Source organism: Vicugna pacos, chromosome 13 (assembly GCF_048564905.1).
Source record: "Vicugna pacos chromosome 13, VicPac4, whole genome shotgun sequence".
Classification (NCBI taxonomy): domain Eukaryota; kingdom Metazoa; phylum Chordata; class Mammalia; order Artiodactyla; family Camelidae; genus Vicugna; species Vicugna pacos.
Window position 1 is genome coordinate 64,234,040 of NC_132999.1, and position 23,854 is coordinate 64,257,893.

The 23,854-nt window shown below is 56.2% G+C and overlaps 1 long non-coding RNA gene across 1 annotated transcript; it reads right to left on the minus strand.

Moving 5' to 3' along the window:
• Nucleotides 1-18,740: 18,740 nt before the first annotated feature.
• On the minus strand, nucleotides 18,741-22,446 carry LOC140700998 (uncharacterized). Its single transcript, XR_012079771.1, has 2 exons — nucleotides 21,417-22,446; nucleotides 18,741-21,225 (listed from the first exon to the last, which is right to left on the minus strand). It is a non-coding gene; the product is annotated as an uncharacterized lncRNA (long non-coding RNA).
• Between the last annotated feature and the right edge of the window lie 1,408 nt (nucleotides 22,447-23,854).

Below are 23,854 nucleotides of genomic sequence, written 5' to 3' on the forward strand. Positions count from 1 at the left end.
ATTTCACATACAATAGTCTGCACCTGCAGATTCCAAACTCCTTGTTTATCCGCCCCTCCAAATTTCCCCTTGGGGAACCGTAAGTTTGTTTTCTATGTCTATGGGTCTCTGTTTTGTACATAAGTTCATTTCTGTCATGTGCTTTTTTAGATTCCACATATAAGTGGTATCCTATGGTGTTTGTCTTTCTCTGTCCGACTTACTTCACTTAATGTGATCATCCCTAGGCCCGCCCATGCTGCTGCAAATGGCATTACTTCATTCTTTTTGATGGATGAAATGGAAGCGACCTAAATGTCCATCAACAGATGATTAGATAAAGAAGTTGTGATGTATTTATACACACACACACACACACACACACTGCAACATCTCCCTGTTGTAATGTCCATACCGTAATCACACCTGCCAGGTCCCTTTGCTGTGTGTTGTACCAGAGTCACGGGCCAGGACGATGCGGACGTCTTTAGCGGGACGTTATTCTGGCTCCTGTGGGTTTAGAGCATAACACAAGAGGCAGCGTTTATTCTTTCATTGTGTGAACATGTCTTGAGTACCTACTATGTGCTGAGTTCACACTGCACTAAGGAGGACAGCCTGTCTGCACGTCTTGCCCAGCCCGGCGCGGGGGGACGCAGGGGAGGGGACGGAGTCCTCCCCGCAGATAGGCAGCCGGCTGAGCGCCCAGGGTGTGGCCGGGCTGCACCTGCAGGGGGCAGGGAGGGACCAGTGATGGAGGCGAGGACTGAGTCGCTGCATGGCTGGGCTGAGCTGTGGAACGTTCTGGACCCACTCTGCTGCTCAGGGGAGTTTTCAGGGACTCCCCCAACCGCATGCTTTCAGTCACTTCTGCCTGACATCACAGCCGGGAGAGGCTTCAGAAATCATCTGGTTGCAATGTTTTCAAAAGAAATCTCCTTCAGGAGATGTAAAGCAGGTTAAAAAAAAAAAAGAGCAGATTCGGTTCAAGCTGGGGTTGCAGAGAAGGTGGGGAGTGGGAGAGTGGAGGCAGACCCCGATGCTCAGAGCCCAGGGGCTCCTCGGGGGAGCCCCAGTCCCCCCAGAACTCAGCTTGAAAGGTAAGAGAAACTGAGGCCCAGAGGAAAGCATTCTCTTGAGCTCATTCTGATACAGGAGAGAGAATGTGGGGTGAGAGCATGTCCCAGGTCTTGAGTGAGTCCCTGGAAGGTGTCCCACCAAGTGTGGGTCCTTGGCTTCGTGCAGGAAAGAATTCAAGAGCGAGCCACAGGGGATAAAGTAGGTTTATTCAGAGAGAAGCGCACTCCGTAGACAGAGCGCAGGCCTCTCACTCAGGAAGGAGAGCGGCCGCGAGGTGCGGGGCTGTTTTTTCAGGGGCTCGGTAACTTCACACGCTAACAGGTCGAGGATTATTCCAGCTGCTTGGGGGAGGGGCGGGGACGCCCAGGGACCGGGCCCCGCCCACTGCGGCCTTTTATGGTCACACTTAAAACTGTTGTAGTGCCTGTGGGAGTGCCAGTCACCAGGCTAACACACTACAGTCAGCGTATAATGAGGCTCAAGGTCGACTGGAAGGCAAACCTCCCACCACCTTGGCCTCAGGGTCTACTGGGAGCTGGATCTCCCGCCACCGGGGTGCCCACTGCTGTGTCAGTCCCTGAATGGCTGTGCCCTGCCCCTCCCTCCTGTCTCAGTTTAGCCAACAGCGATCAGGACGCCTGGTCCCCGGCTCTCCTCCGATAGGGTGCTGATGACTCCAGGGTGTGGCTTTTAAACCAGAGTGGCGCTGGGAGCCCGATTTATCTTGGAAAACGCCCCAGGGCCTGTAGAAATTCCGTGTATGATGATGCTCCCCGGCCCCACTGCCGATTTTCCCTCGGTCCCCCTTCCGCCTCTATTCCCAGATCCAAAGATGTATGCCCCTTGCAGAGGCCAAGCTCTTTCTCTAAAGCCTCGCTCAGCTCACACAGACGGCACGCTCTCCCTCACACTCAGAGCCGCCGCCGCACCTGCCTGGGCCGGTGCCTGGGCCGCGTGGGGAGGAGGGTGACGTCAGGTTGCTGCCCCGCGGAGCAGCAGGCTTCGCGCGGGGATGCTGACATGTGGGCTGGCTCTTTGGAATGCGTTTCTGCTTTAAGCTGGGCAGGCTCACTCCATTAATGTCCCCTCTGCGGCACATCGGCTCAGTGTTTCCTGCCTCTGCGCTTTCCCGGTGTGCCTGAGAGACTCCATATGACCCGGGCTCCACACGGGCAGATTTCTGGGGCCTTACGGGCTGCCCGAGGCTCAGAGGAGCAGCGCAGGCTGGAACACAAGCCCTGGACATGAGCCGGACAGACTTACAGGCCCTGGGGGCACAGCTGGCCTGGCTCCCGAACCCCTCCCTGCCCCTGCTCCCCCACCTTCCTCCTCTCCTGACCCCCCTGCTTTTAGGGTCACTCACAGATGCTCTTGGATCCTGGTACCTCACTGGCCTGGGGGGCTGTTCTCTGCACATTTCTTTGGGAGCTGGAACGACGAATCCTTGCTGGTGGGTGTGTTCTGTTTTCTGGAGGGAGTTCACATCAAACATCATTCACTGTGGCCACTGGACAGTGTTTCTCATCAGCCCTGTGCGGCACATCCACCCCCACCCCAAATCCCCCAGCAAGGAGGGCGGGTTAAGCCACAAGTAGTCATTAACACTTGAGCGTAAATTAGGTCCTGCTACCCTCTCTGAAAGCAGTTCTGTAGGATCAGAGAGCCTCCCCACCTCAGTTCCAGTTGGGGCGAGGTGCAGGGGGCATGTGGGAAAGGTACGTAGGAATGGGGGCTTCAGGAAACCCGAGGGAAGTGGTCCGGCCCCAAGGTGAGGAGGGGAGCTGCGGGGTCAGGCTGCCAGCCCGAGGCCCAGCCCCACCGTCCTCAGTGTGCCGTGATGCATCTTATCCCGCCGCAGGCTGCTCGCCTTGGGGAGGTGATGCCGGCACCCGCCCTACAGGCTCGGTCTGAGGGTTCTGTCCTTTAGGGAGCCTTCCGCGTTGCAAGCACAAGTGAAAGCTGGCCATCGTGACTACCGACATTTTAACCCGAGGTTTATCAAACGTAGGTAAATGCACGGATCTGTTCGGAGGGAGCGGTTTCTCCTGGACCCTGGAGGACAGCCCGACCCCTTAAAGGTCAGTTTCAGCGGTAATGGCTGAGAAGAGGCAGAGTTTAGGTGCATGGCATTCCCTGCTTAATGGCCCCTGCGGAAGCTTTGTCTTTCGACGTGAGAGGCTGTGTTTTAGACTCGTTGAACTGGAAACGCAAGACTTCAGCGTTCCCGAGGACCTTGCAGACTGGAAGGATTTGTCCTCCTCTGGGCTTGAAGAGCTGCCTTAAGCCGGTGCGGAGCGGGTGGGAGGGGTGATATGTGGGGGGCTGTCAGGCAGGGCAGGTAAGCACTCCGGGGCTCCTCCTGTCCCACCAGCTCCCCTCCAACCGCACCCCCCCCCCCCCCCCCCGCCGCCAAAGCCCATAAAGTGCTAGGAAATAGCCGGGTCTCGTGGCAATGGTGCTGCCACCTGGTGGCCTGCCCTGCAAACTGTAGGTTCCCCACGTTTGGGGCGACCCGGGGCCCTGAGAACTCCCATGTGGACCCCCCCCACCCTGCAGGAACCAGGTCCGGGCTCGCGCAGACCCTCCCTCCTCATCCGCCTCCTCCAGGACACCTGCCTCGCTAGGGGCTTCCACTGGCTGGTCCTCCAGGCCTTCCCTGCCTGATCTCGGCCCCCCCCCCCACAGCTGTGGGTCTCCTCAGGAGGTCAGCCCGGATGGCAGCCACAGGAGCAAGGGCGGGGGTCTCCCAGACCCTACGCACCACGCGCTGGGCCCCTGGTTCCCTTGCCGAGCCCCGCCCCACCCGTCTGTCCTCCAAAAGGACAACATGGCAGGTTCCGAGGAATCCTGTCTGCCGACCGGAGACTGCTGATGCTAGCAGCGCGCACAGACCACAGAGCTGACTCTGGCTGAGCCTCTGCGTGGCTCTTGCTTTACACCTGGACCTTGTTTACTTGCCTGCAGGCCTGGGAGGGGCGGCTGTTGGGGCCTCACAGAGGAGGAAGAGGCAGAGCCGTGAAGCGAGGCGCCGCGCCCTGGGGCCGCCCCGCAGCCCTGCCTGGCCTGGCATTAGCTGCGACAGAGACCAGAGGGCTTGGGTGCTGGCTCCCAGCAAACTCCAGGTCATGCCCCTGTCCCGGGGAGGGCCCCACCCGGGAGTTCCAGTGGGAGCCTGAGAATCTGCATTTCTAGCAAGTGTCCTTGTTACTGCCGCCCCAGGACCCCACTTTGAGAACCACGGATACAGGTCAGTGGTCCTCACCTGAGGCTGCAGTTACAGAAATGCAGATGCCTGGGTCCCCTGCGCGAGATGCCGCATCATCAGGCAGGGCTGAGGTAAGGCGCTGGGGTTCACAGGCCTTCAGGACACTCTACGGTGCAACCAGGGTTGAGAATTTTGGATGTGGTTCCCCCTCCCATTCGGGGGAAACTGAGGCCCCAAGAGGGAAGGAAATTTACTCCTGGGTCATAGGGCAAGTCAGCCTTTCTGGGGCAAGGTCTTGGGTGGGTGTGGCTGCACATGGGTGTGACTTCTCTGGGATGCATCTCTGTGGATGGGACCCTAAGCTGGTGAGGGGCTGGGCTCAATGGGCGGGGGCAGCTTCAAGGGCCAAGTGTGTATCTTGCTGTGTCTCCCACCTCTGCCTCACCCACATCCTGCCCAGGAACATACACAGGCAGAGAGCAGGCCGCATTCCTCAGTTAGAGGCCGGGTGCCATCAGAGCCATCCGGAGAAGGGGGTGGGCACACAGTGTGTGGGGTGCCGGGAGTAGCTGAGGGGCAGAGCAAGATGGCGGTGGGCTGGCAGCACCGGCGGGGCTGAAGGAAGGAGGATTTGGGCGTGAGTCAGCCCGTCCCCTGGCCAGGGCAGACACTGTGTGGTCTCAGGTTGACCCCGACCTTCTCTACCACTGTGGCCAAGTTCCCTTGCGGGAGCCTCAGCTCCCCCTTTGTTACGAGGAAGGCGCTGGACCCCACGAGCTCCGTGACGGAGACAGTGAATGTGCCACCCTGATGCTGGGCGTCATTACTATCCCTGCACCCTCACCCCCGGAACTGGGTGGGAGACGGGGGCACCCACAGCCCACAGCAGCTCTGCAGGGCCCCGGGGCGGGTCTGCCTGACCGCAGAGCCACGCCCACCTCCTGCTCTGAGCCCATCACCACTGCCTCTGGTGGCGCACTCAGATGTTCTCCGTGGAACTGGCGTGCGGACCAAGCAGAGCTGTAAATTCTTCAGTGACCTAGCTCCCCCCGTTACTTAAAAAGAGGAAGTGCTTCCAAAAGGAATGAGGTAAATGGCCCCGTGCCAGAATGTTCCTCCCAGCACGAGTGTAAATATTATAAATAAGCACCTCGTGTGATCCAGTGTCAACCCTGGTGAGTGAACTGAGAGCCCACACTCCTTGGGGGACCTGTGTGGCCCCTCACTGCCTGGCCTCCTCCGCCCTAACCCTGGGCTTGCGGAAGGAAGCCGGAAGCCTTCTCGTTGACCTTGACTTTGGAAACAGCAAGTCTGAGTGATACAATCCTAATGAAGGAGAAGAGGGAACTTAATGAGGTTTGGCTCCCCAACCACGTGCATCTTTGGGGAGGTACAGAGCGAAGAAGGTGGTCACTGCCCCCCCTTCCCCTTCAGTGAGGAAGTTGGGGGTGCCGTGCTTCTCAGGAAAAAAGTTAGACTCCTTTTGGTGGGGAGGGGAGTAAGCAATGAGCTGGTTCCTGACAACACAAGGATTCTAAGGTGCCAGTGCCAGCTGAGTGCCCCCTGCGGTCTCCCCTGGTCCCGGCCGCTGGGCTCAGGGATGAGGTCTGGCATTCTTAGTGATGTCTGCGACACGCGGGCATCGTGAAGATGGTGAGGAAGGCGGCTGTCCTCTGGATGGGACCAGACGCTAAGGACAGTGGTGATTCCTGACCTCGTGGCCATGCCCCTGCCCCTCCCCCATCTGTGCTCTCGGGAAGAGGAACAGGTTTCTCTCGGAGGGTTTTTCCCGTCCCACCTGCCCCCATTCAGCCTTACCCCGGCCCCAGAGCTCCTCTGAGCACTCTCTCTGCCACCAGCTGGAGGTGAGCAGTATCTGATGAGGTCCCCAGGGAGTGAAGGACGCCACCCCTCTGTCGGCCCAGCTCTCACTCACCTGACTGGTCCTTGCCCGGTTTCTCTTCCTCCTTCTTCTGGAGCAGGCACAGAGCTGCAGGGTCTATGAAGCCTTGCTGTTGAGCGTAGGGTGATGGTCTGGCTCCAGCCTGCTGGGTGATTGGCAGCTGGCAGTCGCACCTGCAGTCTTGGACATCAGTCTGCGGCAGCCGTGGTGGATGCGCCATCTCTCGCAAACTGGTGATCACGAGGTGCACTCACAATGGCTCTCTCCACATTGAACTCCCAGGAAAACTCCCCCCCAACATGGGACGGGGGATGTGAGCAGACCGGGGTCCTTGGCCTAGCTCACGTTGGTTGTTACCAGCTCCCTGGCCAAGAGGACAGGGGAGGCTACACTTGGAATCCAGTGGATCAGGGTGTGGATGCTGACCGTGGGTCCCAGGGGTTGGAAAGGAGGCTGGTCTTTACCAACGGCCTGGCTGACCCCATGTCCAGCTCCCACAAGAGCGCAGCCTAGTTCTGCCGTGGTAACAGTGGTGAGTTTCCCGCCGTCGCCAGCATCCCTGGGGGGAGGGATGTCGTTGCATCCGCTCTGCCATCTCTGTGACTTCCTGCTGGGCAGGATGTGGTCCTGGACCCCGAGGAGCCAATCACTGCTGGATGAGTTCAGGCAGGTTAACCCCATTTGCCTCAGTGTATTTCCTTGAGTATGGCAGGCGGTAAGACTCCCATTTCGGGGCCACGTCTCTTGAATGTGAAGGCGAACACGCATGCTTGTCAGATCAGGATATTTCCTGCCGACGCTGAGTTGGAGGTGGAGAAAACAGCTCGTTCAAAGTACTTAGTGTGCCATGTTTGTGTCTGAAGGCCCCTGCGGCACGAATGGTAACAGTGTTGGGGGTCCCGGGCATTGGGCGCCTGGCTGTGTGCCGAGTGCCACGGCAGGCCCGTCCATACTTTCCCCTCCAAAGACGGAGGTGTTAATGTCACCCTCGCTTACTAAATCAGAAAACTGAGCCTCAGAGAGGGTGGGCACCTGGGTGGAGGTCCCAGAGCTGGGCAGAGGCCGAGGTGGGGTTTGCTGCGGCTCCAGGGTCCCGACCCTAACATCAAGTGGAACCGAAGTGAGCGGTTACCTTTGCTAGGAAGTCTCTCCCCCGGATCATCAAGCTACGATTAGAATTCAGCAGGAGTCCCAGACATTCAATTGGGTGCATTTAATCTTATGGCCTCTATTACTGGTGTCCCGTCACATTCCAAAGTGTACACGACAAAATGCAAATGATAATTGGGTTAATGGCGTATCATCTGAAACAATAATAAATTAGCCCTCATTTAATAACCCACCTTAAAAGCGGAAATAGCCGTGCTAGTATATGATGAGATATCCTGGTCTGTGTATACACAACACTCTGGGAAATACATTAAAAATTAATTATAGTAAAATCGATATGATTAGAAGCAAAAGTCCTTTATGCGGAGGCAGTAAATGTGCTTAAGATCTTACGGGAAAGAAAAAAAAGTAAGGCTGTGTGATTAAAGAGCTGGAGAATGCTTATGGAAAACTTTTAATAAACGCTCTCTCTGCAGGCAATTCAGATGAGAGATAGTTGGACTGTGACTCTCTCTGAGGCAGTCACGTGAATGGTCTCTGTCACCCTTCCTTCTTCTGTTGGTGCTTTGTGGCTTGTCTGCTGAGCCCACTGTCCTCTTTGGGGTCACCAGCCAGGAGCCCCTGGGTGCTGACGTGGTCCTCCATCTGCCCTGCGTTAGTCAGGATGAGGTGGGAAACCCTATTAAAAAAACCGGCAGGACCCCCGGGCAGGGCCACTGCTCTCCTGCCAGCACCATCCAGTTCCCTGGCCCAGCGGCTCCATCTCACTTTTTGCCTCTGAAACAGCTGACTTCTAGGAAAGTGGAACTTACCCCTAAAATTCTATTGGCTCTCTGAGCTCAATTCTGATTGGTTATTTCTCTCCCTCCTGATTGGTCCGTTTCTACAAAGCTTGTTCCTAATTAGCCAACTTTTGTTACACCTTATTTGCATATGATGTTGCAAGGTGTAAACTGGCAGCCTATGAAAGCCTGTGTAAACCTGCGGACAGGGTCCAGAGCTTGGAGTGTTAACTCTTCTGCACACACTGGCATAATAAACCTGAGTTCTCCACCCCTCCGAGTGCTGCCTGGTCTCTCGCCCGGATCCAGGTTGCTGTCACAACTGAGCTGTAACGCTGAGCTGTAACACACGTTTCTGCAACAAGGAGGGACCGGGTTTGGTGCAGTAACAAGTAGCCTCCACTCAGGGCTGCTTGCAGTGCTGTCCTGTTTCTGTCTGACATGGAGGGCACCGCAGGGCTGAGAACTCAGAATGAATGTCTCTTGGTGGGATGGCTGAGAGTCGCACCTCCCTGTCAGCGGGAGCTTCCCAAGGGCCAGAGAAGAAAGTTCTGGATGGTCTCACACCAGCGTTTGTTGCCTCTGTCCAGAAGCCAGAAGTCACTTGTCCATTCCTTAACTCACAGGGTGTGTGAGTACAGTCCCCTCATCCCTGGAAGAAGGAGGAGTGGGAGAGTTGTGGAGTCATGCTGTCTTGGGGACCCCCATTCCCCAGGGGAGAGGTCTCCACCGAAGGGAGGGTCTCAGGGGGCCCTGAGTGAAAGCACTTATCTTGCTGCCCAAGTTCTGGAGATGCTGGGAAATGCAACCAAGAAGATGAGGGCCCAGGGTGCCACCTTTCTGCACAGAGAGGCTGGCGGGGATGTGGCTTGGAGGTGCCAGCCAGGTGTGCTGGCTTGTCCCATCGCCAGTGCTGGGCCTGGGCAGCCTCCCACACTCTTCCTCAGAGAGTGGCCACTCCATGCCAACCTGTCCCCAAGAGGAAGGAGGTGTAGATGCCCCTTACAGACCTGGTGACCCCTGTTTTCAGTGCAGGTCTTATTATTCAGCTGTGGTGAGGCTAGCCGGTCAGGAGGTGACTGCTGTTGAAAAGATGGTCTGCTGCTCACAGTTCCCCAGGGGAGGGGACACGCCACACCACGTAGGGCCACATGGGGAAGCACCAGGGTCAGCCGGGAGGCAGAGAGAGTGAGGGGAAGACATGGACAGGAGCCTGTACTGTGGCTTCTGCAGGAAAGATGGATGTGGCAGGGCCAGCATCTCAGGGCTGGCACACTTGAATCGTTCCAGCCAGCTCTGGGACATCAGCAGAGTCCCTGGTTGCTGGGTGAATAGGGCAGGGGACAGAGGCTGGAGTGTGAGAGCCCGACAGAGGAGGGGTGGGGGGCTCTGCAGTGGTTGGTTTGGGTAAGAATAGTATGGTCCAGGCTGGTCTTCTACCATCTCTGGGAACTGACTGGCCCTGGGAGGGGTGGTCTCATCAGGGTCCAGATGTCAAAGCATCAGAAATACAGAAAAGGAAGGTGCAGTGAACACAGCTCCCGAACACTTCTGGGAGGAAGTGCAGGCTGGGAGGGGGCCGCGGTGCACATCGGGCAGCAGCGGGGAGATGGTCCTCTCCACCTCGTGCTCAAGGAAGATGGAGAACTTCTCCGAACACAGTCATGTTTCTCTCCTTAAATGTAGAGAATAAACTACTCCAAGGGGCAGATTTGGGGCTTGAACCCTCTTTATCTGCTACTATCAGGGGGAGTCACCAGCAAATCCAAGTTAGTCGGCTGGTCTCACGTGGCGCCTGCATGGAAGCTCAGTGAGGAGGGCTGGGATCCTCATGTCACAGGTGAGGAGGCTCAGGAGGCATCTGGCCACGAGCCCCAGCTCATTGTCTCCTGAGGAGGACCCTGTGGTCCTGGGGATCTGCTGCAGCATTTCTGTCCCACCCTCTTGGGGAGGATGCTGTGGCGGGTGGAGCTCTTTGCCCAGGGAAAAACGCTTCCCAGACACTGGACACAGAGGAGGGAGCTTCTGTCTTGGGATGGACTCCAGCCCTGACCGCCAGCACCGTCGTGGCTGAGTGTCCACGTTGTGGTCCTGTGTGTCTTCTGATGTGGCTCAGTCATCTGTCCTTTTGTTCACTCCATGCGTGTCCCGGATGCGACTTGCTGCATCTCTGAGATGCCCCATGTGGCCAGGGGTGCTGCTCATGGCCACCTGGAGGATGCCCGTTAAAGCCTCTGCCCAGTTAGGGTCAGCGTGCAGGCAACCACAGAGCACAGGGTCCCAGAGGCGTTCACGGTTCCTGGCTTCGCTCCCCCAGGTCTGGGACTGGTCCTGGCAAATCCTCATTTTGCACCAAAGTTCCGAGTCGCCCTGCATTTTGTGCTATCTTTTTCCTAGGCTCTTTCTGGACACTGCTCAAATTCTCCGCCTCTGACTCACGACAGGGCAGCCATCTGCGCCAACGAGAAATCTGAGTCTCTGGATGAAGGAGCTTTTAGGAACAAATCCAAACAAAACTTTAAAGAAGTCACACTTAATCACACTTTCTCTTTGTATCTGGGACCCAGCCCAAGGGCTGATTTGCAGCCGTTTGGTACAACTTGGAATTCGCTGGATCATCCTTTGTGTTTATGTAGCTCATAAGTCTCCCGTGACTGGTGGGCTGTCTCCATAAATACTCTGCGGCAGCAGCGCGGTGACTGTGGGCTCGCTGGCAATGGTGACTTTCATATTTCAAAAAATGGCTGACTTGAAGGAGATGGATTCGGGCCTGAGACGCCTCACCGGCTTCTGCACTCTTGCTTGGCCTCCGGGGGTCGAGTGACACGTCTGCTCCTTTTCTTCTCACCTGTTGGGCCCTTGACCTTCCCTGACCTCCCGCGTGCTGTGCGTTCACTACATCTCAGGGAATCTGTGTTCGGCCTTGCCGCGCGTATGATTCTTTGTCATGAACATGACGCTTCCATTTAAGAGATGAGGGCTTCAAGATGGGGAGACGGTCACTGTCCAAGGGCACCTGCTTGAAGGGCTGGGATTTGAACCTCTGCCTTTGAGACTCCAAGTGCATATTCTAGCCTCCATGCTATGTATTTAAAGTTTCAAAGCAAAAAGGAGCCCTTTGGAGCCCAGGATAAAGCCACACCCAATGCCTGATGCCTCCTAGCGCTTCCTAGGGACAACCCGATGGCATGTAGGCCGGCTTTCAGTTTCGTGGCGAGGCTGAGACGTCCCGCTGCGTCCCTGTTTGTGTCAGGGCGCCTCCCTCCGTGAGCCAGCCTCCTCCAGAGGGCGGGATGGCTTCCAGGAAGGACTTGGGTTCCTCTGGGAGGTAGTGTTGCCGGTTTATTGGAAGACCTGGGAATGACCAGGTCAGCCTCGGGGAGGAGACCGTAAGTGACGTGAGGGCTGGGAGTGCTGGGTGGCCGGAAGGGGCGGAGGACACCTTGAAAATGAAAGTCTTGGACGTTAGCAGGGAAAGGGAACGGTGGCTGTCAGCAGTGCCATTAAAAATAGATCGAGATAGTGGACGAGGGACAAGAGAGTCACAGGTAAATTCTTCATGAAAGATACTGCTGAGGAAGGGGGAATTAAGACTCAAAGCATCCATTTTCCCAGCTCTCCGTGTCAGCCTTTTCTAGTGAATCCTAGTTAACATCCCTGAATGAGAGTGGGCTCTGTGACAAAGCTGGTTTGTCCTCTCCGTGCAGGAAGCGGGCTGCACGGGGGCCCTGGGGATGGCGGAGCTCAGAGGAAGACCGCCGTCGCCCACAGTGCTCTGACAGAGGGGCACTTTAAACGTTCCTGTTCCAATATTTTGAAACATTTGAAATTGTGCATAGCATCGTTTCCAAAGGTAAGGTCGTTTTTGTCCAGGATATTCAGTTAATGAGGATAATCCTGGCTCCATCATTTTGAGGAAAACAAGCTTGTTCTGGGTGAAACACCTGCAATTATTACTTATTCATTACAGTTTCACGGGAACAAAATTGAGCAAAATATTTTCTGCTCTGGAGAAAAGTCTGCAACAATCCAAATGTGACCAAGAGCCTGATCACTGCTTCTGTTTCTGTATTTTATATTCATCTCTACATTTATTTATTATATATATATATTTGCATAACGTATGTATATGTCTGTTACTGTTTATAGTTGTGTGGGTGCGTGGATAGAGGCATGGGTGCACAGGGAGGTGGATGACAGACAACAGGTAGATAGCTGGCTAGCTAGATGATAGATGCATAGATGCACACCTGCACACACACATTGATGAGAGCTGATAATAAGTGATGGATGGATGGGTGGATCAATGGATAGAGAGATGGATGGATGGGTGCATGGATGGATGGATGAATGCATGCATGGGTGAATAGATGCACAAATACACACATACACACATATGTAGGTGAGAGACAGAAATGACAATAGATAACTGATGGATAGAGAGAGGTATGGATGAATAGATAGATGACAGGTGGAGAATGAGTACATACACACATACATAGGTACAAACATAGATGAGTAGATGCGTAGATGGATACTTAGATAGGTGCATAGATGGATGGATGGATGGTTAAATATAAATGATGGGTAGATAGACATATAGATGCAGACATTCATCGATGAACAAGTAGAGATAGATATGAGATGCAGAGATCTGTAGGTGAGTAGATAAGATGGATGGATAGATAGATAGAGGGGTGGACAGACAGACAGACAGACATAGAAAGAGAAGCAGACAGAGACAGAGGCTTTTCCTTCTAAAGCAGGACTGTCTACCCCGGGAGCTGGTGTGAAAGTTCCCCGTGTGGCCCCGCGGGTGCCCCGTTTCCTCGGGTGGAAGTGAGTGGTTGTCACAGCCCAGCCCTCCTCCCTGTGCTGCCCTCTCTGTGCCCTCAGCAGGGGGTCATGGAGCCTCCACTGCCTACGCCTTGCTCGGCCGTGGCTCCTCAGCCCCACCCTTCCCTACTCATCTTGCTCACTTGTTTAGTGATGCCAGCTCTGCTGTCGCTGAGGAGGGGAGAATGGCTTGTCGCTCATGGCTGCGCCCCTGCCCCTGATGCAATGCTGGCCCTAATAGGTGCTCCCTAAATGCTGTTCGAGTGAATGATGGAAGAGTGCAGCTGTGGGTAAGCTGCGAGTCCCCGGCATGGCTTTCGCTGCCCTCACCTGTCCAACCTGCCTTCCTGTGACACCTGCTTCCTTGCACACTGGGGTCTGCCCATGACACTGAAAGCATGCCCTCTGTTCCCCGGATGCTCAGTCAGAGGCCCTGGGCCTCCCCTGAAGGAAGGGAAAGCCCATCTCTGGCAGGAGGGGTGCTCTGATCCTGCCTCTGGTCTTGGGGGGAGCCTGTGCCCCCCTGGACAGTATCTGTGGACCACGCCTGGGAGCTCCTGCTCAGGTGCGGCTGGAAGACAAATTCTCCACACAGCTTGTCTGGGGAGATGGGGGTCCCACCTTCTTCCTGGGTCTCCCCTGCTACCCTCCAGTTTGTGGGCTTCTGGGGTCGCCCTGGAGGGGAGAGGTGGGCAGTGTTGACTTCTGACCGCAGCCCCCCTGGGGTCAGTCTTGGCAAGTTGACCAGGAGCAAATCTGTACCCCCAGCTGTCCCCACCAGGCTCCCTGTGTGTTCTGAGGGTTGTCGGAGGCCCATCTGCCCACATTATCCAGGGCTCATTGGAGATGAAGTCCCAGCCTCACCCTGGGCTCCCCTCCTGGGGTTCAGACAGGGCACAGGAGGGGGTGGTTCACCAGAGCATCGCCCCCGCCCCTGCCCCCACGCCCTGGTGGCTCCTGTCCCCACAGGGTGACCAGCCTTCCCTGGAAAGCGTGTGGGGCTGGGGGCCCACCTTGGTGCCCCGGGGACCAGCTGTGTGACTCTGGATGAAGACCTTTGCTTGGTGAGGCTCATGTCTCCATCCATCCCGAGGATGGAGGATGCACCTGGGTGGTGAGGCAGCAGCTTCAGTGCCAGCAGGTGCATCAGCCACCTTGCCTGGCCCCGACTGATGCCCGGAAACTGCGAATTCCCTGGTCACCCCCTCCCAAGTGCCACAGACACCAGGAGACCCAGCAGGGGGAGGGGGTGTGGGCACATCCCGAAAGTCAAGGGGGCCTCCTTGCTGCTGGGGGTTGAGAAGATGGTTTTCTTCATAAAGGCAAAGGCCCTCGGCAGCCGGAAGACAGATGTGCTTGTACACAGGCTTCATTAGAAACTAATATTTTATGGCTTTTATGTTAACCAGCCCCATTTACGTCTCATAATTTTTAGTCCTAATACTCAGACCAGACAGGAAATCACAGGCCCAAAGAGGATACAGGTCTCCTCGTAATGCCTTCTAATTGTTCCCACTTAATTAAATGCCCAGACAAACCCAGGTGCACAACACGCATGCCCACACCTACACGCACGCACCTGCACACACCCACACATGCACAACTCACACGCACACGCATGGACACACACCCACACGTGTTCAGTGCCCGTGCTTGGTGGGGGCGGGGGCTCTGGGTCAGCACTCGGCTCACTGGTTCAAAGCCACAGGAAGGGGCCTCGGTGTGAGGCTGCCTCCTGGTTTAGGCAGTGGGACCGGCCCTGCAGCCTGACCCCGGAACTTGGTGGAGGGTGTCCGCACTGCTGGGCCGTCCGGGTCTCAGCCATGGTCCCCGCCCTGCATGCACGCTGGGGCACGGAGGCATCCCACTGCCCGCCTTCCCGGTTAGTTTGCTGGCTGCTTGCTGTCCGTGGTAGCTGCTGCTTGTTCATTCATTCATTCACTTACTCATTCATTCTGCAGATGGAGTCTGGGACCGATTAGGTGCTTAGTGCCTACTGAAGAAAGGCTGCCCACCCCTTCTGTTGGGTCTGGAGTCACCGGGAGCAGCACGGGGCGAGAAGATACTTAGTAAGGGTCTGCGGTTGGCAAAGAAAGCCCGCAAACTACAGCAGCGTTTTGAGCTAGCTGCTCTTTGAATGGTCTGTCACGTACATCTAAATGGGACATAGAGGTGGCCCACGTTTCCTCGGCTCTGCCTCGAGGTCCTGGAACCAGCCAGGGAGGCTGCTGGTCACCTTCTGCATTCAGATCTCCCAGCGATACTGTCACGACCCACCATGGGCCCGGCTCCGTCCGTGCTGGGTGAGCTCTGGGCTCTCTCCAAGTCTCCGATACATTCCTCTGCGTGGGATGCTGTGGTAGCAAAGCCATGTCCCCTCCTGTACCTGCCGACCCAGAACGGCAGGTTCCCGGGGTTTCCCTTGAACTTGTGCACCCGGGGCCATGACTCCTACTTGAGTGGAGGCAGCCGGGGCTCCTCATCTGACATGGAAAATTGCAGGTGTAAAAGAATTTACAGAGTGGAATCGGCCCAGTAAGACAGGTACTTCTGGGGTTTCCCACAGATCCGCAGGGAACGCTGCCCAGATCGGATGTCGCTGGTCAACGTCAGTCTTGCGGGGACCTTGTCTCCCTGGGGTCCGGCTGGCTGGGGGTGCCGTTTCGGGGTGGAGGCATCCTCTCCAGCTGTCGTCCCACTGGGCACCTCCTTTAGCTCATATCTGCTGGCTCGTCCCGTTCCAGCCCCATACCTGGCCTTTCAAATGTGTTGTTTTGTTTGACGTCACAGCAGCTCTGGAGGTGGCAGTGACTAATGCCATTTCTGTTTTGTGGATGAAGAAGAGTTAGGCAGGACTGTCCACGCTCGCCCGGGCTGCCCGGGGCAGATCTGGGGCTGGGATTTTGCTGCCTCTGAGCTGCGAGCGCTGATTATCTCGCCAGAGGGAATGTGGCTGTTGGTGGCTAACAGGTGGGAGCCGAGTTTGTTCCCAAAGAGGTCCTTGATTGGGGCCAGACCTGTCTGTGCTGTGTCCCTGTCACAGCGCGGCGCCCAACCACCGGGGATTCAGAAGGACCACAGACATGGCCATTTAACCACAGCGCCCTGACTCGCATCTCGATTTTCAAGTCAATAAATAAAAGTACTGCTGTCAGCTCGTGACAGCGACTCCCATGCCATCCCACCACATGGGGAACTTTACACACGTTCATTTGTTTGGTTTGGGGCTATTTTGGAGTCTGGCTTTAATTTAATTTGCTGAGATTTGACTCGATTAAAGGGTATTGATCTGGGGTGCCTAATATTGCTGCCATTTGTCAATAGTGGCTTGCTTGTGAAAGCTCATTGTTCATAAATCAGGGCCCGGCTGCTCCAGTGTGCAGTCATTACAGTCAGAGTGCAGAGGCAGCTCCCTTCCCGGGCGCTGCGGCGGATTAGCACCATCCGACGTCGCGAACACTCCTTTCAATGAGTTTACTCTTTGCCTTTATTTGGACATTTTCTCCCCTGTATTTTGGGCCCCAGGGGAAACATTCACAGAACTTAGAAGAGCTGTCAAGTTCCCAGGAGGAAAGCCAGGCTGGTGTCAGTGGGAACAATCCCGCCTTGGGGGACAGCGTGGGGTCCCCTGGTTGTGTTGTTGGACAAGTAAGGGGGCCGATCTGGGGGAGCACGTCTGCCTTGGCAGCCCCGTCTTGACACACGATGGCGGTGCTGGGCCTGGGCTGAGGACAGGACCAAGCAAGGCAGACAGTTTCTAAGAGCCACTCAGGGGGGACATTAGTTAGAAAACTAGCCAAGCTCTAAGAATTGCCTCCTTTGTGCGAGCTGCTCGGCTAGCAGCTTGGTAAGTGTTTGTTAATACTCATTTTTTGTATTTCAGACCAGGAAGGGTAGCAGTGGATGGACTCAGACGGACCTGCTGATTCATCCAGCCCGGCGCCCTGCCTAGGGAGGAAATCGAGGGTCTCCCCGCCAGGCCAGCGTGACTGTGGGACAGGCTGTGACCCAGGAGACCGGGAGCCGCGGGAGGGCGGTCCCTGGCCGCTGGTCCTGTCTGCCGGCCCCTGCAGTGGGCGCCGGCATCCCCGGGGTGAGACCCGCTGGGACAGGAGAACTTTCAGAAGCTTGTCAGCGCCCTTGCTCCGCAGGGCTTGTGGAGTGCGAAGTCCCGCCAGTCTGCCTCTTCCCGGGATGCTGACCGGCTGACCGACCGGGCAGCCTTCAGAACCGTCCGATCCGTCTGCACAGGCCTTCATCTCTTCCAGGTCTTTCAAACCATGCCGACACCGGATGAAAAGTTCTTTGAAAAGCCTCTTTCCCTCCCAAACATTTTATCTTCTCGTTTTGAATCCCGGGAGAGGCCTTTCACCTCCCCTCTCCTTTGTTCTTTCTTTAATGTGCCTGTGCCGGAGCCCTGCCCCGGAGCGGGGGTCCTCGGCAGGTCACCACGGAGCCCCTGTCCCTGAGCTGGGTCCCCACGGGATGGACCTGTTTTCTGCAGATGGCCGCTGGAGAGGAGGCAGCCGTGGGGCCTCGGCCCCGGAGGCAGCCCTGAGGCTTGGCCGAGGCCGTTGGACCTGCCCTGCTGCTACTGTTTTGTGCGTCTTCTGGTCTCCGAGGCCCCCTCCGGAGCTGCGGGGCAGGAGGAGGCTCAGACGCCCGAGGGGTCAGGCTTCCTGCTCCCCACCCTGCAGCATGCCCGGTAACCCTGCGAGTCGGACTGGGGAGCGCGACCTGCCGGGATGGCCCGGCTGGGCCGAGGGGCCGTGCCAGGAGCGCGCGGAGGACGCGCTTGGAGCCGACTGCCGCGCATGGGAGTCGCCGGAGCCGGTTTCCCAGCGTTGTTCTTTTATTCATCAGCCTGCGTTCGGGAGGCTGGTAAATGACATTGCCCATTTTGCATTAAGCAGGCCTGGTAAGGCTGCGTGCGCCTCCACATTGCGGGCTTTGTTCCGAGGGCCAGATTGGCTTCCGGGCCAGTTGCTTTATTAGGCATCTTGAGAATCTGCCAGTATCTTGGCTTTTTAATCTCAAATTCATTAAGGGGCTCTGTGCTTGGGCAGGGGGGACCTCACTGGACGTGGCTCGCTGTTTCTGTGTCCTTGGCATCTCACTGGGGAGGGCAGAGCTGGTCCCGAGCCCTCACGCTTGCTCTCTCCCCCTCCTCCAGGGAGGATGCTCCCACCTCTGGGAGAAGGACTGGGGCAGGTGGTCCAAAAGATTCATTTCCTCTCACTTTGGGTCCAATCTGTAGTCAGTGAGCTTGTGCTGGCTTCCCGGCTCACGTGGAGCTGTGCCAGGCGTGGGAACCGGAAGCCGTCCCGGGGCTAGATTCAGCGAGGTGGGTGGGCCCATCTTCCCCCACCACTGGTTCTAAACCTGGCTCTGAGTAGCATCACCAGAGAGCTTTTAAAAACATGGGAGCTCCGGAGAGACGCCAGCAGTGTGTGTCGTAAGATGCCGCCGATCCCTGTTGGGGACTGACAGGAAACCCTTCCCTTGTGCCTGATAAAGAAGGAGGCAATACTTGGCTGCAGGTGCAGCATGGAGCCTGGCGTGTGGTAAGTGCACATCATGTGTTTGTTGAATGAATGAATGAGTGACTTAATATTGACTCCCAGTTTCCAGAATCATGAATACTGAAAAGAAATATTTTTTTAAAAAGCCCCTCTTCTGTAGCTTTTCACAGCCAAATGACGTTTATTGTTCTGTGGACACAGACTTCTCCTCCTGGAATGTTCTGCAGGGTGTTAGTGAGTAGTCTATACAGCTGCACAGAAAAGAGATTCTGTGGTCAAATAAATTTGGGAAACATTAAGAGGAACAAAATTTAATCGCTACAGGATTTCTCAGTGCCTTTAATCAGCTCACGAGCCCTGGGGTGCTTCTGGAGGGGGATATAGAAATCAGTGTTTCCCACTCATGTTTGTGTAAAGAAACATTTTTTTTTCTTTCAAACTGAGAAATTCTGGAAATGATTGGAACTGCACTGTTCAACGTGGCAGCTGTGAGTTACTTGGTGGATTTAAATTAATTAAAATGCCCCCAAACTGAACATTCACTTCCTCAATCGCAATTGTCACATTTCAGGTGCTCGGTAGCTACGTGTGGCTGGTAGCTGCTGAAGTGGACAGTGTAGAAGAGAAGGTTCCAATCATTCTAGAAATCTCTCTTGGACAACACTGGTCTGGAAAGATACTGGCACTGAGAAGATGGCTTAGACAGACCTTGAGGGGAGCCCCGTGTCCCCAGAGTGGTTGGTCTCCAAGTCCCTCTGTGAATATGTCTCTTCTGAATGGTGGGGGTAGGAATGGCCGATGTTTACAAAGTGCTCACCACGTGTCAGAGGTTGTTCTTAGTGCTTCACACACTTACCTTGTTTAATCCTCTGAAGAATCTTCAAAAGTGTCATTCTTTATACCCAGCCTACTGACAGGGGCACCAAAGCACAGAGAGGGGAAGTGACTGGCCCAAGGTCACACAGCTCACACAGTCACACGAGCTCAGAATGAAAAACCAGAGGTCGTGCACTGAACCACCAAAGGAGGCTCTGTCGATTGGCCCGGGGGCACTCGGCCGTGAGTCCCCCGTCTGCACACCTGCGGCCCCAGCCGTGGTTCCAGGTGACCCGTCGTTGTTTCCAAAAATAGTGACCAACCTCAACAGATGAAAATGACTCATTCTGACGATTGTGAGACTAATGTGTTTTGCTCTGAGGACAGATTTCGAAGAAAAGCCGAGGGGTGCGTTCTCAGCACCAGCACCGCGGCGGCCGAGCATGCTCAGCTGCCCCCGGGGCAGGGTGTCGTCCACCGTGGCGCAGGGACAATGGCATCTCGCGAACAAAGTGGGCACTTCATGCGGTGTTTGAAGGACAGCACGTGTGGGTTTCCTGGCACACGTGTGTTTGTGGGGTTTGCAGGGAAGGCCCTGGTAAAAGAACTTTCTTCTGTAGTTGCAGAGGCAAAACCATTCCAGTGCCCCAAAAGGATTTTAAAAATAGTCCCAAGGGCTGAAAGCAAGACTTGACAGGGGGTTCTACTGAGTTTGCTGCCATCAGCCCAGCTGGGTGCCGGGAACTTCACTTGGTCCTGTTGAAGCAGGTGGATCTGCTCTGGGGTCATGCCTGCAGGTTGCAGACGTGGACATGTGGGCTTCTGCTGGGAGCCTGTTGAGCTGAGCTGTCACCGTGTCTGCGGTCTTGTTGTCCAGAGAGCGAGGGGCCCGGGACACCCGGGGGTCAGCCTGACTCTGTGCACGTGTGTGTGGGAGTGTTTGTGTCTGAGCTCAGCAACCAGGGGCTCATCCCCTGAAGCCCCTCCCTTGCTTCCCAGTCCGGGTCCAGTGATGGGAAGAAACTCGGGCAGGTGCTTCCTGCCAAGGACAGGCCCCTCCAGGACCCGCCCTTGGACCTGCAGCCTCACCCTGTGCCAAAGCAGTGGGCACAGGAGCTGTGCGGTCCACGGGCCCCACACTCAGGAGGGCCCTCCCTTAGTTTAACGCTCTGCTGTCTCTGTCTTGAAATACTTATGCGTTTTAAACTTTGAACTAGTGTTTTGTGAGCCAAGTCCGACAGGCAGTGGCGTGTGGGTGTGAGCAGAGCAGACATGGACATGCACATGCATGTGCCCTGTTCCTCGCTCCTGTATTTGCACTTAGCATTCGGGATGCCCCACGAGCACAGAATTCCAGGAGCCCCGTGAGTTCAGCCAGATTCAGCGTGGGTCCAGGGCAAGCGTGTTGTGCCCCCAGCAAAGTGGGGCACCCACAGCCCCGAGCGACCCCCACAGCCCCGAGCGGCCCCACGTCCTGCTTGAACCAGAACCTGCGGAAAGAAGGCGCCAGCCTCCTAAGAAACAAGAGTGACCAGGGAGCCCCGTATCCTTTCTTGTTCGTGTTACTTCCTTGTCCCAGCCAACCACTGACGTGGCAAATAATGACGTAGGAGGAAAGGGGACGCTGGGACCACGCATCCCCCTCCCCTTTCAGTCCTTCCGCACCCGTCGTGTGCCGAGGCACAGAGTGCCAGGGAAGTGCACCTGGTCCGAGAGGGAATCGCAGACCGCCGCCTTGGTCTTGTGCAGCCTTTCTGCTGCTCTGGGGAGAATGAAATACATCCTCCTGTACGAGCCACAAAATATAAATCGTGCAATTTCGATGACTCTGCGTAAGCGTTAAATGCCCTTACATTTGCATTTAAAACCGGCATGGCCCAGTCTAAAGACGAATGGTGAAATCCGTGCTGATAATTTAAAATTTAAATATTTCTTTGCTTGGAATGGTGCCATACAGCAAACACAGATCTCCACGGCAAGTCAGAGCAGAGGCTATGGAAGAAAGGAAAGAGGTTTATAGTTTAGTGCCTTTTGTGAACAAGGAATGCCACATTTCCATTTTGCACCGAGCCTTGCAAATTATGGGGCTGGCTCTGGCTGGACCTTCCTCTCTGAAGTCCTCCAGCTGGGGTTGCAGGCAGGGGTGTCCTCACCAGGGGCTTGGCGAATCCCCTTCCTCTGACCTTTTTGGATGTGCTTCTTGGCTGTCTGAAGCCAGGTTGTAGAAGGTCCTCTCTGCTGCTGCCCTGCTGTCCTCTGCCCCGGTCTGATGGGCCTCCCTGGGGCCCACACTGTACGTCCACAAGTGTACGACTCTTCCGTGGGCAGGGTCAGGCAGGACATGCTGAGAACCTGCTCAGCCTTTGGCTAAGCCCCACGTGCCACACAGAAGCTGCTGAGAAACTGGCAGAGAAGGTCCCTTCCAGCATTTCTGTTTCTGTGGACCCTCCCTCTCTCTGATGGGTCTGCCACAAGCCACTCAGGTAAATTTTGGTGCGTGTAGGTATACATGTATATACAGATGGATGGATGGTTGGGAAGATGGTGTGTGTGTTTATGTATAAATGTACAGATGGACGGGTGGTGGGTGGTGGATGGATGGATGGATGGACGGACGGATGGACAAGACAACACATTGGATGAAATACAGACCAAGCCCGAAGGGACTCCTCCGCCAGGCAGGAAGAGATTCAGGCAAGTGTGGCCTAAATCCACCAATGGACCCCACGTGTTGGCCGCCCCCTCACCATCACTGTCCTGGGAAGCCCCGCTCCTCACGTGAGTTCAGTGCTGGATCCTGGGGTAGAGACGTGGGGATTGCGCCTGGAGCAAGGACACAGAGGTAACTGTCTGCTGCCGCGGCAGCTGGCCCTCCCAGATGCGAGGCCTGGGGGCAGCAGAGGCTGGGAGCCGCCACCACGGGGACTGAACGTCTTTCCCTCTCAGCCTCACGGGGGTGTTTCGTGGACCACATGAGACAAGGGCAGTGTCAGCACAACAGGCCTGGGGTGCTACTGAAATGATCCTCCGTGGTGACCCTTTCCTGGGGCACATTTTGTCCATGGGGTGGGGTTGGGGGTGGACAGATGGAGGGTAGGGGCACAGTGTAGAGGGGGCCACCTGCCCTGACCTAACTCCAGGGGGCTGCCTGATCCCATCCCCTTGCAGGGACCAAATCAGAGGTCCTGCCAGCCTGGCCTGCTCTTTCCCCAGTGGCCTCCCTCCCTTCCTCCCCAGGCCTGGCCCAGCTACTAGTGTCCTGCTGACTCTGGGCGGAGCCCCAGAGAGGCTTGTTGGTTGCTTGGCAACCAAACTGACGGATGGGCTGGGTCCCTGGTGGCTGCTCCCTGGGCCCGGCCAGGCCCTCCGTGGGCCGCAGGCGTGGGCTGGGCCCGTCCATCCGCTCTGCGGTCCTGCCGTTGGATTTGGGCAACTGAGCTCACTTTTCCTAGAAATCTGATGTTGGAAACCAGCCTGGATTTACTTAATAGTTTTCAAATGTGCCTAACGTGGTGGTAATCAGGGGCCTACACAGACTTCCCAGCGGTGCAGTGACCCCGGTATTTCATTCCTCGCTAACCTTCAATTTCTGCTCCTGACCTTCCTCTGTGAGCTATTTCAATATAAATAATGCGGTTTTGCAAACACATTGCCCTGATTACTTTGTAGGGCCTTGATTCTCCATGTGTGAAAGTCTCTGAAGTAAGTAGTAATTTGTTCCCCTTTCTGGTAATTGCTGTTTTAGAAATAGCTTCTTCACACGTCTGCCACAAATTGGCACCTCCCCGACTCTCCGCTCGCCTGCCAGAAGCAGCTGCTGGATGTGCATCTCGTGCAAAGTCACGGTGTGGTGTCCGGAGGCGGAGGCCCCGGGGCTGAGGCCGGAGGAGAGGCGGCCTCTGGTCCTCGGACCCCGTGGGAAGCCGCAGCGCAGACGCCCGAAAGAGAGGAAAGGGGGTGGCTGCTCGCCTCGTCCCCTGCCCTGGATTTGAGGTCAGGGAGGTCAGCGGCTGTGAGCCGGGCTCTGACAGCGTGCTGGGTGACAGCGGGTGCAGGCAGGTAAAGAGACACAGTGTTGGTCCTGTCGCACAGGTGCCCACAGACAGATGTGAACCTGAAACTCGCCTCTCAAGGCTGCCCTTTCCTTCCATTTCTGAAATGAAGCCGCACATCCCATTCCCCCCTCCTGGCTGTGCTGAGCATCCTCGGAGGTTTTCCCCAGTTCTTTCCTCCGGAGGCAGCCCCTGCTTGGCCTCTGTTGGGCCAGTGTGTGGTCGTTTGTTATGGTGGGAAACTGCTACGGGGCCAAGAGAGAGATTATATAGCGATGGAAGTCCCCGCGCAAAGGTGTTGGCGTTTGTGGGGAGACCTGGGCGCCTCGGTGAGGGCCTCTCAGATCCTCAGTAGTCAACCCAGAGCTGTGACAAAGACGTCGGCCAGGAGGAGGGCTGGGGAGGACTCTGCAGACCTCACAGCCTGCAGCCCCTTCTCCTAGGGCTGCTTTGGGGGAGAGGCTGCGAGGCTGCCTCTCTGGGCAAGCAGGTGTCTCTTCAGGATCCTCCCAGGATCCTGGGGCAAAACCCCTTGTGTGGCGTCAGAGTCTCTCTCATATGCGCTCAAT